Below are 6,885 nucleotides of genomic sequence, written 5' to 3'. Positions count from 1 at the left end.
AATTTCTTGCAGGTATCCCATCACGTTTGACTAAAGAGGATGACCATACATAAACATGATTAATTTTTGCTTAAACGATAATATTTTCCTCTTTGTGATTGTTACCTAAGGTTATTATTTTAGGTTGTTATATTTTGCATTTTATGATTATTCGTAAACGAAAAGCTTGGTTGTTAGGTCTCAAGCCATTCAGCTGAGACCCTACATTTTCCAAAAAGCCAAAGATTCACTATTTTTGGGGATGCATAATTTTTAAGTAGTTTTTCACACGCTTAATCATGAACTACTCCAATTATACTTCTAGACAAACATCGTTTTAAACTGCCAAAATCGATCTCCTTACATGGGGATGGGCCCCACCCCACTTGGATTAGCATGCCCCATATGAGGGTTAGTTTCTACAATGTCCAAAACAGTGTCCACTCATCATTTGTGTTGATTTATATTTTCGAAGCAAAACTAATTATTTGTCTATTTTTATTTTTTCATACATACCAAACTAACTAATTCATTCATATCCAAAGACCGATTACATGACAACTTTCAAGAGAAAGTACATCAAACAACAAGAAACTCAAAAACCAATTATACGAAAAGATACATTAAACAAATAAATCGGGAAGAGAAAGATTGAGATACCGCGGAAATCGTACTAAATTCGTCTTTAGAAGGTAGAGGGAATGAACAATATTAGGATTCAAGTCCAACCATTTTGGATGTTGTACTTAATAAGAGATGCTCCTGTGAAAGAGTAATTTTCCCAATAACTTGTCATCTTGCAGACAATAATTAAGAGAAACCCTCGTCAATCTCTACGATACTTGAATCGGAATTAGTGTACTATGAACAAAACTTCATCAACAGGAAGAATCCCACAAAAAGAGAAGACTATAATCCCACGAAAAAGGGAAGACGAGAATCGCTAAACGCAAAAAACTAAACATATTTAAAAACAACCACACACTAAAATGAAAATAACAAGCTAGATCTAACGAAAACAACTAAACTCACTAAAACCTAATTAGAAACAAAAAATCGATAGTCGGATATAATCCACGATAAAATGAGAGGTCGAAAAAAATAATGGTTCTCGTTTTCTTTCGAACGAGAAAGCGGAAGATCCAAATATGATTTTTCTAAAAAATTTCGAGCGGTATTATTTAATAATACTATATTACCAGGTGGATACTTTTTATACCAATTCTTTCTAATCTTAATTATTAAAATAAAATAAACTTTTACGAATATAGTTTTATAACCGGAAAAAAAAAGAAGAAATAGATGCTACGTTCATTTATCCTGTTCAATAGTAATTGGTGGTTGACGGATGTTTATAACCAGTTCTCGGAGCAGTTGTATGATTATAGTATTTTTCTCTGTTGACGTGTCAAAACATGGAAACTTATTTAGAAATTGAGCTACATTTTGCATCCATATAATTACAAAAAGAAAATTAAAAAATATATTTTACTGAATGAAAAATAAATAAATAAATCAATCTTCCACTTTTTACTCATGGGTCTTGTGAGTGAGTAAACACATGAATACATGATGTGAGGATGGGTTTCATGGGACCGAACCATGACTGTTAGTGTCAACCACCGAAAGTTGGCACTAAAAAATAAATAAAAAGAAAAGTTGACTGCTAAACACTAGTGCATCGTTATTTCGTTTCAGGCCTTGTTTTGTGTTTTTGGTTAATAATAACTTGGATATATGGTTTCATTCTTCTTTTTTTGCCCCTTCTTTTCTCATGGAGATTTCATGCCCGTCAGTCATCCTTAAATTTCCATCCGAAAAGGTTATATATTTCACTGACTCATCATTGAATAAGCAGATAATGTTTGTTTTGGTTTGGGTTTTAAAAATGATATAAGTACAGGGCGCACTATCTGAGATGGGGTCTCCCAATGACATTTCTATACATCTGTGAACAAAAGAAAATTATAGCAGTAATAAAGAGCCGTCCATCTTTAATTGTTTGATAAAATAGATAATAATCTCTATTATTGTTAGTTGAGACTTAGTAATCAATTCTCTCTGGTATATTGTTGTGCTACACCAGTCAACAATTTGTCCTTGCAGCATCACTTATGCTAGAAACACGGGAGTTTTCACTTCGATTTATCCCGAAAGAAAATCAAACGAATAATATTGTGCATTTTCAGCATCGGGATAGGTGCGAACAGTACTGAGACGCGCCATTCGGTTTTACGGGTGTAAGTTTCGGTGGAAGGGTTGAAGTCAACTTAGACTTATTTCTTATAGCATAAAAAACACTTGTCCCTGAACTACTTCCTAAAACTTTCATTCAAGAATTTTTAGGAAATTACAGAATGAGAACCCTAACCTTTCAACGAGAACTACCGTACTACTTGCTGGTTTTTACATAAACTTGTTAAAAGCCGAAAATAATTGACTAGGAAAATAATGGTACTAGCCGCACCATCCCAAAAACGGTATACCCAAAAAGAGGGGTGGTTAAAATGATGCATCTAACGCAAAAATGATATACTCTCTGATAGTTCGTGAATGATACAGTTTTGGGGAGTTTTGGGGACAATAAGTATAAAATATTTGTTGAGAAAGTTTGTTTTCCCTGTAGTAGACACCTATAAATAAAATTGTAACTGATAAAAAATTAGGTATTCTAGGTAATTGTGTCGATAACATCTGTTTCCATAGTTCGATCAAGGGAATTTCACCTTCAGGCGACACCCTATTGTGTATATAGACTTTTTTAACGATCAAAAGTAAAAGTCTCTTGAACTGTCGTTTACATGATCTGCAACTTTTGTTTTGTCTGATAAATTGTCAAATACTAGTCACATTTTATCTAAATGGAGCAAAACCACTTTTGGACACATTCAGTAATCACAAGCCTTCAACAAGAATTATCTCACTTGCAAACTACTGATGTGGAAGGCAATAACACTTTTGAGTTAAAAAATAGATTGATTCTCTAAATGAGCTATAAGCAAGTTCCAACATGCAGAAATCAAGAGATCACTTCTATAATGATATATGGATAGAAAATCAAAATACTTCCACGTAAGGGAAAATCAAAGAAGAGTCGGGAATATAATAGACTCTCAACAAGCACCAGATGGCACTTGGTGTCAAGATAAAAACTTCATTAAAGAACTTCTAGTCTCACACTTTCAGAAGATTAGTCCAACTTCAAATCCAGTTGACAATTACTATTTTCTTCAACATATCCCAAGTTATATCTCTGACCAAGATAATGAAGAGTTGATTGTTATTCCAATGGATTGGGAGATTTAATGTTTATGGGACCTTGGACTTCATCGGGTCCGGACGGATTTCCACCGGGTTTTTACCAATCACAATGGCATGTGGTGAAAGATGATGTCTCCAAGATGATAAAAGCATTCTTAAATTCTGGATTTTTCTCAGGAAAATTAACAGTATTGGGCCGCTTTGATCCCAGAAACTACTATAACACATAAATCAAAAGATTTCCGGCCAATTGCTCTATGTAATACAGTTTATAAGTTGATCTCAGGCTTAAAAAACACATGATTAACATTATATCCCCCATGCAGTCTGCATACGCTCCTGGTAGGTTAATAACGAAAAAAAAATATTTGCATGGTTCAAGAATTAGTCAAAGCTATGAAAAAGAAAGGTGGTATGACTAGTCATCTAGCCCTAAAGATGGACATGTTGAAGGCACTCGAGAGACTGGAGTGGGTGTTTCTCATTGAAGTACTAATAAAATTTGGGTTTTGTAAAAAAACAATTGTCAGCTTATTCTACAATGCATCAGCACAACTCAAGTAGAGATTATGGTTAACGAAACTCCAAAAAAATCTTTGAAACCTACAAGGGGAATAAGGCAAGGGGATCCCCTATCCCGTTATTTATTCATCCTAGCCATGAAATCTTTCTCAAGGCAATTAAATGATTATGAAAACATGAATCAGTTAACAGGTATGAAGATTTTCAAATCTGCTCCTAAAATCAACCATTTATTGTTCACGGACGATTTCCTTCTTTTTTGTAAAAAAAATTTGCCACAAACTAATAAGCTTCTTAAAGTGATAAAAGATTGCAATGCTTGCTCTAGCCAGCAAATAAACTTTCACAAATCATATGTTTACTTTAGTCTGAACATGGATTCATCTTGTTGTCAAGATATTAGTGGCATCTTCAAGCCGGACAACTTGATATCAGTGAAGAAAAGTATTTCGGTTCACCATTATTTGTGGGAAGAAACAAAAAAATTCATTTTTCTACTATCATAGATAAAATGGAGACTAGACTATCAATATGAAGATGCATAAATATGTCTGAAGATGCAAGATCATCCATGATTAGAAATGTCACCAATGTTATCCCATTCCACGATATGATCAGTTTCAAACTTCCAGATGCCACCATGAGCAAGATAAACTCTACTTAACAAAAATTCTGGAGAAATAAAAATATTAATAAAGGAAAGCAATTTATTGCTTGAAGAAATGTTAATAAACCCAAAGAGGAAGGAGGTTTAACCTTCAGAGATCTTCACTTGTTTAATAAAGTTTTGTTTGCCAAATATCTGCATGAAATCTATGCACTGACAATTCTTCAATATGTGCTAGATCACTTCAAGCAAAATATTTCCCGGATGATATAGTTTTTAATATTCAAGCAAATGGTAATTCTACTTGTTCATGGAGAACCATAAGCTTTGATTTGTCCTTCATCAGAAAATATGGGTATTGGAGTATTAGTAACGACAGTAAGATTATGATTTGGAAGTACATGTGGATTATGGAACTGGATACTCCCCTTGTACCTAAAGTTAGTGCCAATAATTATCAAAACTATACTTATGTTCACCAATTATTCTCATCAGATACTAGAGGTTGGAACACTAATCTTATTTTCTCATTATTTGAAGCTTCAATTGCAAGGCTAATTCTTAATATCACAATACATCATTAGCATGAAGATAGAATGGTCTCGACTCTCGAGAAAAATGGTTTTTCCCCCCGGTTAAATCAGCCCACATGAAAATGTATGAGGCAAAGAACAAGAATAGTTTTGTGGGTCAAAGAATGCAAGGTATTTTTAAAAGACTTTGGAAGCTTCATTGCTTCCAAGGATCAATCAATTCCTATGGAAACGTGTTAGGGATATATTGCCAACACGAGACAAGATGCTTCATGTAATTCATGATGGAGATTCTAGGTTTCAATTTTATGCGCAAGTAGTTGAATCTTCTTCTCACTGCATTCTAGCGTGTTCTCTACCTAAGGTGGTTAGGTTTACTACTTTTGGATTATATACTCAAAACAGTAGCATTCTAGTGGATTAGTTTTGTGGCTGGTTTGGTAAGTTACTAGCTTGGATTTAAAAAGAGGAAGTCTGCAAGATCGCAATTATGGCTTGGTGCATCTGTTCAGAAAGATGTAACACGGTTTTTTAAAGACAACAACTCACCAGCAAAAAACATTATACAGAAATGCATGAAAGAGATAACATAGTTTGAAATTTATCGCATCATCTATAAAGATCTACTACTATATAATCTAAAGCTAATCTTCACTGGTTTCCCCCTCAAACGGGTCATTTAAAATTAATTCAGAGGGCTCCTTTCTCAATATTAACATAACGGGTGGCATTGGTATAATCTTTTGTGATTTTGCAAGTACACACCGAAGATCAAATGCATCTACTTAGCAGATACGACGAGTCCAGAACAAGCTGAATGTAGAGGTTTATGGGAGACAACACAACGGGCAAAGGAGTTAAATCTGGTGGAAGTGGAGTTTGACCTGGACTTAAAGATGGTGATGGACGCGGTGAACAAAGATTGCTTCAACATAGATCGTAGAATTCATAATATAGTCTTAGACATAAAAAAGTTTATTTAGAACTTTTAACTCTTGGCAATGAAGTTATGTGCTTAAAGAAGAAAATAAAGTAGCAGATATTCTATCAAAATTAACAAGAGTGGATAAATTGAGCAATGTTTAGATATTAGCTCCTCCTAGCAACATTTTTGTTCAATTAAAAGAGGATGCAACACTGAAGTTTAATCAATGCAATCTTTCAGTTTTTAAAAAAATTAAATGAATAAAATTAGATGTGTATTATATAAGATGGTCTATGTTCTGGATTGAATATTCAACTAGCCAACTCTTTCAATTTTTTTTCGCCAAAAATAATTTTTATTGAAATGTTTACGGTAAGAAAATCCAAATAACCCTAAATCAGATATGACGAAGAAAATTCAAGTCAGACTCGGGGACGAAACTAGTTTAAAGCACATCTAACCTAACCGGCTCCCAAACCTACCGTTTCCAATATTTTGGGCTTCTAAGCTTATTTTTGTTTTTTTTTTGCACCTCCTACCAAAATTTTGTTTTCTTCAGGTCAGTTTCTGGTTTCGTTCCCAAACACAAACCAAAATAGTAAAGCAACAAAAATATAAAATAAATGAAAACAACATAACTAACAGGGGTTAGGCCAGTTGATCAGGAGCCTGACTCTCAAATAGAAGGTCATCGGATCGAGTCTCCGCTCACAAGTTTGTAGATCTCATGAAATAATCCTTTTATGTAAATACTTATATATCTTTGTTGTGGGAAATAGGCCGGGTTTACTCAGGGGAGTAGGCTCGGTGGTTACGCTTCCAGGGGCAGGATGGACCTATGCCAAGTTGCAAAAAAAATAAAAATAAAGAGTTGACCCCAGTTTGTTGTAATTATTGTTAGCCTACTTAATATTAAAACGTCTAGCCACCGTTGCTACGGCGTTGCTCAATGGCATCAAAACATGCACACGGACACAAACATGATGTGAATTACCTAGCTAAGATTGTTGGCTAGGTTCATCTTTATATATTATCAACAAAGGAACTTGATTTAATTT

Source organism: Papaver somniferum, chromosome 2 (assembly GCF_003573695.1).
Source record: "Papaver somniferum cultivar HN1 chromosome 2, ASM357369v1, whole genome shotgun sequence".
Taxonomy (NCBI): domain Eukaryota; kingdom Viridiplantae; phylum Streptophyta; class Magnoliopsida; order Ranunculales; family Papaveraceae; genus Papaver; species Papaver somniferum.
The sequence above is the reverse complement of the archived record's forward strand: the minus strand, read 5'-3'. Positions refer to the sequence as shown.